The sequence below is a fragment of the Euprymna scolopes genome, chromosome 14 (genome assembly GCF_053919585.1).
Source record: "Euprymna scolopes isolate OS-2025 chromosome 14, ASM5391958v1, whole genome shotgun sequence".
Taxonomy (NCBI): Eukaryota; Metazoa; Mollusca; class Cephalopoda; order Sepiida; family Sepiolidae; genus Euprymna; species Euprymna scolopes.
The window spans coordinates 44,776,827-44,790,364 of record NC_136495.1 but is presented as its reverse complement, the minus strand read 5'-3'; the positions used below and the strand labels follow the sequence as shown (position 1 = coordinate 44,790,364).

The 13,538-nt window shown below is 38.3% G+C and overlaps 1 protein-coding gene across 1 annotated transcript in view; it reads left to right on the top strand.

The window, feature by feature from the left end:
- The window catches only part of LOC145292965 (AP-1 complex subunit sigma-2), a 143,114-nt gene that overhangs the window by 121,576 nt on the left and 8,000 nt on the right, over positions 1 to 13,538 (top strand). The window lies entirely within an intron of this gene.

The following is a 13,538-nucleotide window of genomic DNA, read 5'->3' as shown; positions in this document are numbered from 1 at the left end:
AACTAGCAGGCTGCCTATCATTACCCGGTCATTAAATATGCTTAAATATTATATTTTGATTAATGCAGATTACGTATTTATTATTATATTATATATTGGATCCAATATATAGTAATGATTTTATAAAATGAAAAGAGAACAAAAAAAAAGTGACAGTGTTAAAACGTCCTCTTGTCGATACAATGCACGAAAGTCTTTTCCTTTCTTCCCTCAACTTGCAACAACTCCTCGTGTATTCAATATTATCTTCCACCATTCGTTGTCATTCTAAGTTGTCGAACAAAAAACTCAACGCTCATGCTTTAGAATTCGTCCATTTTAACAATTACCAATTGGGTACGTATTCAAATTAATGGCATATGTTTACGAATAAGCAACCAAGGAAATTATGCCTGTCTTACGTTACGCTTGCATACTTCTAATGCTGTCGTTCAACCTTCATCTGGCAAATTCATTTTTCTAATTTTCACACTTTTTCTCCAGTTTTCCCCAGTTAAAACCCAAATATAAAGTTTTGCATGGGTTTGAATACCATATATATATATATATATATTAAGTTTCATATCTGTACGCCAAAATCTGATAGGGGAGTTTGGTAGGCAAAATTTTTAAAACAAATATATATAGAAAGAGGTTTGTGTTTACTATAACCTTTTTATGCAAATATTACACAAGTATAAATCATGTAGAATATCTGTATGCATATAATTACACGGCATAATTACATTGACGCACTGGTTCCCACTGGATCGCCAAAGTTAAGCAACGTTGAACCTGGTCAGTACTAACTGGGTGACCATTTGGGACTTCCAGGTACTGTATGTGCTCTCTGTGTATCTTAGCATTGTTTCCAGTTGTCCTGGAGTTCTCCTTGCCACTGGACTCAAACAGGGCTGATTCAGGAGAGGTGTGTGGTTGGGGGATTGTGCAACCCTTGCCTCATAATGGGGACATCCTTTATCTTTGCAAACTGAACAAAGGCATCAATAATCACACATAATAGTTAACTAAAGAAGACCATAAGAAAACCGAAAAAAAATAATAGGGAATTAATTAAAATGAATATTTAAAAGAATATGCAAATTAGCTAGATCTTTTGCAGATGAATGCAATTCTCCAACCCATATATAAGAAAGTTGTATTTTCTTTTTAAATAAATAGAAAAAAGGGTTTTTAATATGAATATATATACACAAAAAAGAAAATATTTTTAGGAGTACATATAGCTATCAGTTCAAATTGATTATAAACAAATTTTTTTTTAAAGGTCATGAGGGTGAAATATTAAAACATCATATCTTTGTTTTGAGTTAAAATCCATTTAGCATTACGCATGCAACTTGAACAAAACATGCTTGAAATTTGGGTGCTTGTTAAGGTAGTTGACGGATCGATTTTTTAAATGTGTTGTGAGATATTGAAAACAATCAGAATCACAACAGGCTCACCTTTTAAACTTCAATGTAAATTTTATTAAAGTAAAAAGATCCAAGTTGCAAAAGATGTGTTAGCTTTCTGCCAATTGCAGGATTCAGTAGTCCATGCTGTTTGAAGAATAGTTGCAACAGGTTGATGAGTTAAGCAATGCCTTCCAAGGATGAATGCTAAGAGTCCAGTAGTCATCACTGTGAATAACCGTCCGAATGGCAGACAAAGGTTAGCTCAAATGTAGACCTTAATTTCCTCTCTGACAGACATTATATTGTAATGATGAAAGTCGATTGATACACAGAGCACAACCATAGGCGATAATATAATAATTCGCCCAACATAAAGGTATTGGTGTTTGCAAATGATAATAACATTTCGCCCCACATTAGGGCATTAAAACGTCTCAATGAGACAAAGTGATTTTGAAGCTACAAGCCTTGAGTGAATTTTGAACATCCATTTAAACCTGTGTCTATGTCGAAACTGGTGATCTGAAAAGATGAATTTGGTGCCAAGAAAACCCTCTACAGTTAGTAATAACAATCAATCTGATAGGTTCAAACAAAATTGTGGGTGGACAAACCGACCAATGAGGAGCCTGCTTATTTCTGCAGACTTTCTTACACATTGCCAAGGAAAGGAAGAAAAAGTAATGGAAAATCATTACTTTTTTAAATAAGATAATGATGTACTTCAAAAAACTGTCAATAAGTGACAGGTAAGAAATTTGTCAAGTAATGAATTCAATGTGTGACTGTCTGTTGCCAAAATTCCAAATTTGTAACCAATAATTCTATGAAGATAAATTATCAATAATAAAAAGAAAGTGACTTTAACTTAAGTCAATGACGCCGTTAATGGAATACAAGAATCCATTTTGACATTTTGTCCGTAAATTTCGGACAAACCCACTCACCTATGGTGTCTTGCTGGTCAACCCCAACACAACTGAAATTATACCAATTATTGCATGAGTTGCAACATCATTGCTGATCGAACATGTAGAGCAGAAGGGGGCCTCCTTCTTCCATAAATTCTGCTACTTCAGATTCAGAATCATGTTTTACCTCTATGGGATGAATATTTTTTAATGAATGAACTTGGACTACCCATCCTTCAAAATCGAGGCTGAGCAGACCTTATGGTCATTACCAACCAATAATTTAAGTACTTTGCCCAAAGCTCAGAAAGATCGGGACTTATTTGGTGATTTGATAAGAATAATTTCGCCCTCTGACACTTTCGGGGGGCTGCCATCTTTAATGTTGGCGTCTACTTCTCTAATTGACAGCAAACATTCATTGTGCCAAATACGTCTAAATTTACAGACAAATTTGTCGCTCAGTTCAAGGGAAAGCAAGAGTGAAGTTCTGTTAAGAGGGTCTGGAGAGAGATTCTTAGAACTATAATTATTGATAAGCAAGCAGGGGTGATAGCCCATTTGCAAAAAATGGTTAGGGTCAGAATATCGAGGCTTCTATCTGAAGCTGAAATAAACGTTATGACCTTTTGAACGTCCGAAAGGGCAGTTAGGAAATCAACATAACCGACTTTCCTCCTACCCAACAACTTTGACAGACACTGTTTAAAAGTTTTAATCGATCTTTCCCATGCTTCCCATGCCAAGCAGAATAAAGGGGAATGGTATAATGAACAATAGTGGTTGATTTGAAATGTTCTTTAAATTCATCTGAGACAAAATACTAATGGAGTCTAGGGTTAAAAACCTTTCTACTCCACATTCAACAGCAGAATCGTCGAAAAACGGTTGAAGCGCATCTTCATAAGTAGCAATAGGATTTAACACGCTATCAATTAAGTATGAATTGCATGTAGGTAGTGCTTTAATAACTTGATCAAAGGCTGATAACTGTTCCTTAACCTTTGCATTGAATTTCAAAAATTTAGACCCTTCATCGAAGGGAATTATGTACTTGTGGAGTTGCCATACAGAACCTCCCAAACATTTTATTAAACGGAGGTTATTTATCTGTTGAATGAAATCCAGGCATATTATGCCGTGAATAGCATACCTATTCAATTTAGAGTATCCAGGACAAAGACGAAAATCCTCTTTAGTCAATTTTGATGTGATCTCATCAAATTTATCCACTTGGAATTTTAATCTTAAATCATCTGCAAATAAGACAGAAAAAGGAAAGGGATGCTGATGTCCCAATTTAAGAGACACCTCCAGCTCCCTAAGTTTTAATGAATTAATCCCCACAAACGTATTAACAGGCATTTCCACCATCCCTGATTTTAATTTATTCCCTGGGCTTAAATGGTTTAATATTACCCCAGAAAAGAAAGATTTCTGGCTACCCGTATCCAAAAGACAGTAAAAATAGACCGGGCACCCTTTCACCTTTATTGATATTTTGAATACAGGGAATACACATTTTCCTGTCCCAATAATGATGTATGTCCCACAAAGAGTTTGGACTTTTGGGGCACATAATAGAAAAATGGTTCTTAAAATCACAAACAGCGCAAGGATAAAGAAAACCCTTTATCCCCTTGCAAACAGTCTGAGTGCTCACCTAGGCACCTAATACATAATTTGAGTTCTTTGGCTCTTATAATTTTCGACTCAAAGTCCCGATATTTGGGACAAATTTTAAGTGATCAGTAACCCTACATAATTTGCAAAATTTATTAATCTCGTCATTATTAGTGAGAGACTTAGAGTTATTACTACTCTTTTTTTGTATTACTGTTGTTTAGGCTCAGAACATATCGCCAGATTAGACTTTGGATCCAATGAAGAAGCCAACATTTTTGGCAGGCTATTTTCCCGCCACAGCACAACGAAAGGTGTCGCCATCATAATATCTGAAATGTCGAAAGTGTACAGGAAACATGAGTTGGAACAATTACATTGAAGGCATTGCCAGGGCCGCTGCAAGAAAGGTAGGCTCTCTCTACCGTGCTAGAAAACTACTAACACCCGAAAGTATCCTGTACCTCTATAAGGCCACCATTCGCCCATGTATGGAGTATTGCTACCACATCTGGGCTGGTGCATCTGCTACTAGTCTCTCGCTCCTTGACAAGGTTCAAAAGAGAGTCGCAAACCTGATAGGGCCTGAACTGGTATCTAAGCTTCAGCCTCTGTCCCATCGACGAAATGTTGCATCCCTCTGCCTTTTCTACAAGTATTTTAGTGGTGAATGCTCTGACGAACTGCAATCACTTGTGCCCCCACGACGCGAGCACCCTCGACAAACCCGACAGGCTACTAGATCCCACCCCCACACTGTAGAGGTCCCTAGATGTAAAAGATCTTTTTACTCCAATAGTTTCTTCCCCAGAACCGCAAGACTCTGGAATTCCATTCCAGGTCCCTGCTTCCCCAACAGTAGTGATGTGCAGAAGTTCAAGTGTAATGTGAACCGACACCTTGCTGCCCAAATCCCTACATAGTACCCCAGTAGTTGTTGCCCCTGATAGTAGCCCCCTACACTAAAGTGGCAATTTGCCTTGTTTGGGGTGAAAATGTAATAAAAAAAAAAAAAAAAAAAAATATGATCGAAGAAAGAGAAGAGAAATGTTCATCAATTCTCTGCGCACACTCTTGTGAGCAATCATAGTTTCTGATGTAGAATTATCAGAAAAAAAATCTGTGTTAAAGGATTTGTCCATCTCAATCAATTCTAGCTTAACGCGTTCAAGAAGAATTTTGAGGTCTTAATCGGAAAAAATTGTGCTGGTCGAGGAATGATATTTTCAAATATTTGGTTCATAATCAAAGATAAATTAAAATATTTTCCCTTCAAACAAGCCAAGCCTGCTCGTAATTTTCGGGATTTATATCCAAATTGGATACAAGATCAAAAGCTTTTCCCACCAATCTAGATTTAAGTAAAAGAAACTTATTCCCATCATCCAAATTAGACGTACAGAATTCGAATTTTCTAAGGAAACTACGAAATTCGAATTTATTTAAAAGACGGATCCCCGCTGAATTGAAGACACTATCTCCATCTTCAGAGGAACAGTAGTATTAGAATTTCCAAGGTTGGTTTGTAAACTTGCCAATTCCTTAACTTCTGCCATAAACTGTGCGAGGACTTCAAAACTAATTGGTTGAAAAGATCGTTCAGCTCGGAAATCCATTTATGTATATCTGACGAAAAATTCCTGGCAGAACCCCTATCTAGCTTCTGGCCTAACCAAGCCAAGGTCGTCATTATTTGAAATTTTTTTGCTTCTATTCAAGAAAGCAAATTCGAATTAGCCATGATACTTCAACACTACCAATAACCCAATTAAGAAAGATCAAAATGGCCGTTCCCACATGGGAATAAAAAAAGGCGCGAAACCACAATGTGTTATAATTCTCCGATAACATTAAATTATTGTCATCGAGAAAAAAAAAGGAAGAATTTGGGGACCGGTTAAATAAAAATATCTATTAAACCAACGATATAAATTTAATAGTGCAAGTGAAACCTTCGCTAAGCCGAAAATAATTTCGACCGCATGGTGGAGCAGTCTGTGGGAACATGCCAACCGGATGCTAACGTCTCCAGCATAAGAGACAAAATAAAAAATCGTCGTTTGCACATGGCTCCACGCATCGCTTCCGTTTGGAAAAAGAAAAATAAGAAACCATAAAAAGAATTATGAACCAATGGCAGAGCTCCCCGCCGAAAATAAAGGCCTAAATTATCACAGCCGCTGGAAGCCGGTTTACGACTATAAAAGGAGGGGACCAGAAAGAAAGAGAGGAGAGATTCGCCTAGCTGCGTCAGTGAACGCACGGACAGTCTTCCACCCGACCTAAAGAAATGAAGAAGAAAAAGAAAAGAAAAGGAGATTCGCCCAGCTGCGTCAGTGAACGCGCAGACATTCTTCCACCGGACCTAAAGAGATGAAGAAGAAGAAGAAGAAATAAGGCACCAGTGAACTGAAGCCAACTCCGCTCTCACGTTATAAGCCGAGACGCCTTCAATTCTAACAATGCCTATCTTACACAAACCAAAGAAGAAAAAGAAGAAAAACACAGGAGGCAAAAACGCCGCGCCGCTAGGTTGATAAATGTAGTCGTCGCTCTCCAGTTAAAAGCCTGACACATATCACCGAAGTAGCACGACTGGTCGCCACTTACCACCCCCGTCGTCTGAAAAGATAAGTACGCTTTGTTTAATTATACTACCCCCACAGAAGTTAATTCCTTATCAATGCATACGCACGCTGGACTACCATTCTCAATTTTCCTACAACATGTATTTCTCTTCCCACGCGCGAACAAACAATAGTGACCCGAACTTGAGATGAAAACACATTTCCTTTCTTGCTACAACATCAGTCCTGCAACGAGCATTGGTTACATACGCTCGGACACATCATAACTAAAACATTCATTTCTTTCAATAGCAAATAAACAACGTTTATCTTATCCATTAACTGAGCCTTTGTTTCCTTCAATTCCTCATTCGTTTCATTATTCTCTTGTAACGGGATTGGGGTATTTATATATATCCTAGTCCCCTACAAGTCTGAAAAAATTAAATTCTCCAACACAATGTTTAATCAACAGACAAACGACATTAATAAAAATTACAATTAGTAATTTTTTATATTATCTTTTGGTCATGGAATATCAATATCTTCACTTGATGAATAATGAAAGAAGAAAAAAATTTTTTTTTTTTATCTCGAGTTACAATTTAATAAGATTGACATTTTTTTTTTTCAGTTACAAAGATTAAATGCACAATGTACTTTTTTTTTTTTTTAATTTACAAATTACGACAAATCTAAGAACGCTACAATATTAAAAAAAATCAATAATCCGACAAAAGAAACATAGACATTTATATTGCAAGTTAACGATTATAAGACTTTAAACTACAATCATAAATGAACGTGACTCTTGCAAGAAAAAAAACAAAAAAACAAAAAAAAAACAACCAAGAAGAGGTGGGGGAACTATCTTTTACAAAAAAAAAAAAAAAAAAAAAAAAAAAAAACGATGTCAGAAATTCTCACATTGGCATTGGCAGAAAAAAGAAAACCAATCAGAAATTACAAGTTCACTTTTTAAACTTAAACGTAAATTTTATCAGTATTTTTTTAGATTAGGTCCACCTCCACATATTTTTCTTTTAAATGACACCTTTTATGGGTTTTCGACTATGCTGAATGCGCAAATTGCATTGAAATTGTGCAGAAATAATTAGTTATCGAGATATAAAAAGTTGTATTATGCATTGTATTCTTTGGCGGCCATCTTTTTTACGCGCGTGCAGTGTCAGTCATAGATTAATAGATTTGTTTATGGCGCGTGCACGCACGTAAAAAAGATGGCTGCCAAAGAATACAATGCATAATACACCTTTTTATATCTCAATAGTAAAAAGATCCAAGTTGCAAAAGATGTGTCAACTTTAGCTATCTACCGTACTGGGCTGGTAACAGCCTAAAAGGGTAATAGTTCATCTTCACAATATGCTGGATACAAAACTCCACTAACGAAGAACACTGCAACAGGTGTAAGAGTTGAGTGATGCCTTCCAAGATGGATGCTGCTAGTCCAATAGCCTCATGGAGTTCACTGTAGATGACTGGATAAATGACAGGTCAAACTGTAGACCTTAATTTCATCTCTGACAGACATTATATGGAAAAATGGCGGGATCCTTCTATCGATCCAGTAAATATTTCACTGCTGATGCAATTCTCTATCTATATAAGAGTCAGGTACACCCAAGGATGGAATACTGTTGCCACATCTGGGCAGGAGCTGCTAGAAAGGACTTGTCCTGCCTTGATAGAGTTCAAAATAGACTTTGTGTGCCTCATGGAAGATGTCCTTTGTTCGAACATGTTTTTGTCCTCACATACACACGCCCACATGTACGCACACACATATGCACAGACACGAACATATATTTATGTTCACGTATATACACTCACATTCATGTGCATACACACACGCTAAAGTACACACATGTATGCACACATGGGAAACGTCACTTCCCCTGAAAGAAAATCTAGACATGCGCAGTCAGAACACTGACCCCGGTATAAAAGTCAACAACTAACATTCAACTTCCTTTCTTCCCTTTTGCCTTGGTTCGTCAACCAGACAAGTTCGTGTCCACAGCTCTTGGCTTGAAGACTTTTCCACATGGATGACTGCTATCATGCACGCGCGACTTTGCTGAGGCCAACAATCTCTCTTTCTTTCTACATGCGGGACTGCCATTTCTCGTTCCTCTACTTCATTCCTTCCTTTTCCACGCGCGAAGTCATCAACGACTGAATGAACACGTGTTCCACCTAAACCCTTTATTTTCGACAGAAAATAAATGACATGTTTATTTTATCCAGCAATTAAGTTTTGTTTCCTTCTTTCCGTTCGTTTCATTATTTTCTTTTGTAGCGAGTTAGGATATTTATATCCTGGCCCGCAACAAACGATGGTGACCCCGTTATTTTAAAATGAAATGAATGTGTTTGAACGAAACACGTGGTGTAAACTAAACTCTTCTACACAAATCCACAGCACGCACGAAAAATAATTTTTCTCTAAAAAAAACAAAATGGAACTTCAACAGACGGACTCCTACAATGAAACCATGGCATTAAATATTCCACCCTTCAACCCGACAAATACAAAAATATGGTTCGTCCAATCACAGACCATATTTGACGCTAAACAGGTAATGTCACAATGAGCGCGTTATTGTTACCTAGTGGAAAATCTGCCATTGAAGGTGGTAGAGGAAGTCACAGATTTTCTCGAAAATGTACCTGAGGAAAGACTGTATAACATGCTGAAGCAAGCAATCCTGCAACGAACTGGTGTTTCTAACGAAGCCATGCTTCATAACTTGTTCACACAAGTTGAGTTAGGAGACTGTACACCTTCTCAACTACTTCGCCATATGAAAGCCTTGCTGGGAAACGACAAAATGTCGGACAGCATCATGAAGAGTCTATGGTTGGGTAAATTACCCCCAACTACCAAGCAAATCCTCACTCCAATGTGGGAGGAGACGGCAACAGAAAAGCTCGCCGACATAGCCGACAGAATTCATGAAAGTTCCCGAAACCGACAAGTATACGCCCACCAACGGCAACCTGACTAAAACCGAGATGAGGAATTAGCCGAATTAAAGTCTACGGTTGAAAAGCTTTCAAAGCAGCTAGCCGACGTACTTCAAACGCGTCAACATTATCTCAGAAACTACAACGACACGCGACAAAGTTACAGGCGAAGAAGTTTAAGCAGGAACCGGTCCACGTCACGAGAAAGACAAGATGTTTGCTTCTACCACAGGAGATTTGGCGTTGACACGAGAAAATGCACTACACCCTGCGCGTTCAAAAAAACAGTGCAGGGAAACAAACCTTCCAGCTAGTAACGACGATGACTGTAGCTGGAGCACAAAAAAAAGGTTGTCTGTTTTATATCTGTGACAAAATTCACGGATATAACTTTTTAATAGACACTGAAGCGGAAATCAGTGTCATACCGACACTGCATGGCCATCCAACAGGGACCCAATTTTTCAACCTACAAGCCGCCAACGGTACAAAAATACCCACTTTTGGCGAGAAAACTTTAAATTTAAACCTTGAAATGCGAAGGAATTTTTTCTGGAATTTCACCATACCCAGCATGACCACTCCAATTTGGGGGGCAGACGTTTTATCCCATTTCAACCTGTCTGTCGACATGACTCATCACGCATTGACAGACAACGAAACGAAGATTTCGGTGAGAGGAACTACCTTGTAATTTTTAACAACTGGAATCAGCGCTGCCCAACCCGAAGATTTACACGTCCGCCGGTTACTCCAAAAATTTCTTCAACTTTCCCAGCCCTTTAAAAACACAGACGCCATCAAGCATAGCGCTAAGCACTATATTAAGACCACAGGACTGCCCGTCTATTCAACCCCCAGACGCTTGAAACCGGATAAATACAAATTGGCAAAATCCGAGTTTCAAAACCTACTCCACATGGGGATAATACGGCCCTCGAAAAGTGCTTGGTCATAATCACTCCACATGGTACAGAAAGCTGACAACACCACATGGCGGATAGATATCCTATCCCCCATATCAATGACTTCGCCAATGGACGCCAATGGACTCCAAGGCGTCACAATTTTCTCCAAGCTGGACCTCGTAAAGGCATATTTTCAAATTCCAGTCGCAGAAGAAGACATTCATAAAACTGCACTGACCACACCATTTGGCCTTTACAAGTTCCTAAGGATGCCTTTTGGGCTGAGAAACGCCTGTCAAACTTTCCAACGTTTGATTGACAAAGTTTTCAGAGGTCTGCCATTCATATTCGCATATGTGGATGACGTTTTAATTGCCAGCAGAAACCTCGAAGAACACTGGCTACACCTGGAACAAACTTTTGAAAGACTGTTGTATTTTGGTCTGAAACTAACCAGTGATAAATGTGTTTTTGGTCACCAGGAAGTTCAATTTCTCAGACATTTAATCAACAAGGATGGAATCTCCCTTTTGTCTGAAAACGTAAGTGCCATTTCAAATTTCTCTCTACCGACATCTGTCAGACAAGTACGCTGTTTTGTAGGCATATTACCAACGCTTTTTGCCTAACTGCTCCGTGTCACTCGCACCTTTAATGGACTTGTTAAAAAAACGAACCAAAAACCAACAGTTAGTTTTGGAAGGACTCGCACTACAGGCCTTCGACAATCGAAAACTGCTTTGGCAAACTTCATTAAACTTACATATATCCAAGATAGCGATACAATGGAACTTACACTTATGACGGACGCATCAGAAATAGCAGTAGGAGCTGTCATTCACCAAATTTCTGACAAAAAAATGACCCCTATTTCATTCTTCTCTGCCAAGTTAAACAAAGCGCAGACTAAATATAGCACTTTCTCGAGAGAGTTACTTGCAATTTACCTTGCAATTAAGCACTTTAAACATCTCAAAGGCAGAAAATTTTCCATTTATACGGATCATAATCCCCTAACATTTGCTCTACACACACGTCAACAAATATGGTCCACGAGAAATTCGACATCTTGACTATATAGCTCAATATTCTACCGATATATGGTACGTAAAAGGACAAGAAAACATTGTTGCTGACGCTTTATGTCACGCAACAATTGCTTCTTTAAATTCCACTCCACTAAGTATGGAATTAATAGCACCAGAGCAATTAGCTGATACCACGCTCCCAGCTATAATGGACAAAACTTCACTGAAGCTAAAAGAAATGCTGAAACCGTTCGGAATAACAACTTTCTATTGCGATGTTTCACAAAAACACCCTCGCCCTTATATTTCACCCAGCCTCAGACGACAAGTTTTCCAGCACTTCCACAATTTGTCCCACCCAGGAAAACGTGACACTGTGAAATTAATAGCGGAACGTTTTGTTTGGCCAAATATAAATACGGAATCCGTAGTTGGACTAAAACTTGCATTCCTTGCCAAAAAAACAAAGTTCACAGGCACACAAAATCATCTTCAAGAACTTTCAGTGTACCAGATGCTAGGTTTACTCATGTTCATATCGACTTGGTTGGACCCTTGCCCACTTCAAAAGGACATACCCACATCCTTACTATAGTTGATAGATTCAGCAGATGGCCGACAGCAATACCAGTGAAAGACATCAGTCGCAACAATAGCCAGAGCGATTTTACAAGATTGGATAGCGATTTTCGGAGTGCCCTCCGTAATCACAACGGACAGGGGCTCACAGTTTCAATCAACTCTTTTCCCTGAATTCAACCATTTGTTGGGAACAAAGCACATTAAGACTACTGTCTACCACCCTTATGCAAACGGTATGGTGGAACGGTTTCATAGACAATTAAAAGCATCTTTGGCTATGAACGAAAACAAAGCGGACTGGTCAGACAATTTGCCACTCATTCTCCTAGCAATTCGCAACACTGTGAAGGAAGATTTGCAGAGCACACCTGCAGAATTAGTTTTCGAATCAGCACTGATTTTACCAGGACAATTCTGCGAAAACTATACAGGCATTTCCTCAACGACAGCTTTTGTGACGGATTTAAAATATAAAATGTCACGATTAAAATTCACCCCAACCAAAAAGCCAGACACGAACATTTTCGTTCCAAGCGATATTCACACCTGTAAATACGTTTTTATCAGGAACGACGCAGTCAAAAAACCACTCTGTCCAAATTATTCCGGACCTTATCTAGTTCTTGACAGAAATGCAAAGTATTTTACCATATTAAAGAGATAACAAAGACACTATCGCAATAGACAGACTTAAACCTGCATTCATAGACGAACAATTACACATTTCTCCTACTCCAATACAAGAACATATACACTCACAAACTGACAAAGAAATTACAAAAAAACAACACACCACAAATAACAACAAAAACGGGTCGAAAAGTTCATTGGCCAAAACATTTCAAACAATACATAACTTATTAAAAAAAAAAAAAATATATACATAAAAAAAAAATATGTTTTTCTTATATATATTTTTTTCTCCCCAGGAGGGGGAGTCTTGTTCGAACATGTTTTTTTCCTCACATACACATGCCCACACAGACACATACACATATTCACGTTCACGTATATACACTCACATTCATGTGCATACACGCACACGCTAACGTACACACATGTACACACATGTTCGTCAACCAGACAAGTTCGCGTCCACAGCTCTTGGCGTGAAGACTTTTCCACATGGACGACTGCTATCATGCATGTGCGGCTTTGCTGAGGCTAACACTCTCTCTCTTTCTTTTTCTACATGTGGGACTGCCATTTCTCGTTCCTCTACTTCATTCCTTTCTTTTCCATGCGCATAGTCGTCAACAACTGAATGAACACGTGTTCCTCCTAAACCCCTTTATTTTCGACAGAAAATAAACGACATGTTTATTTTATCCAGCAATTAAGTTTTGTTTCCTTCTTTCCATTCGTTTCATTATTTTCTTTTGTAGCGAGTTAGGATATTTATATCCTGGCCCGCAACACCTTTTCACTTCGCTGCAACCTCTATCTCACAGAAGAGATGTTGCGAGTTTGTCTCTGCTTTATCGTTATTTTCATAGAAAGTGTTCGACTGAGTTTACATCTGTGCCCC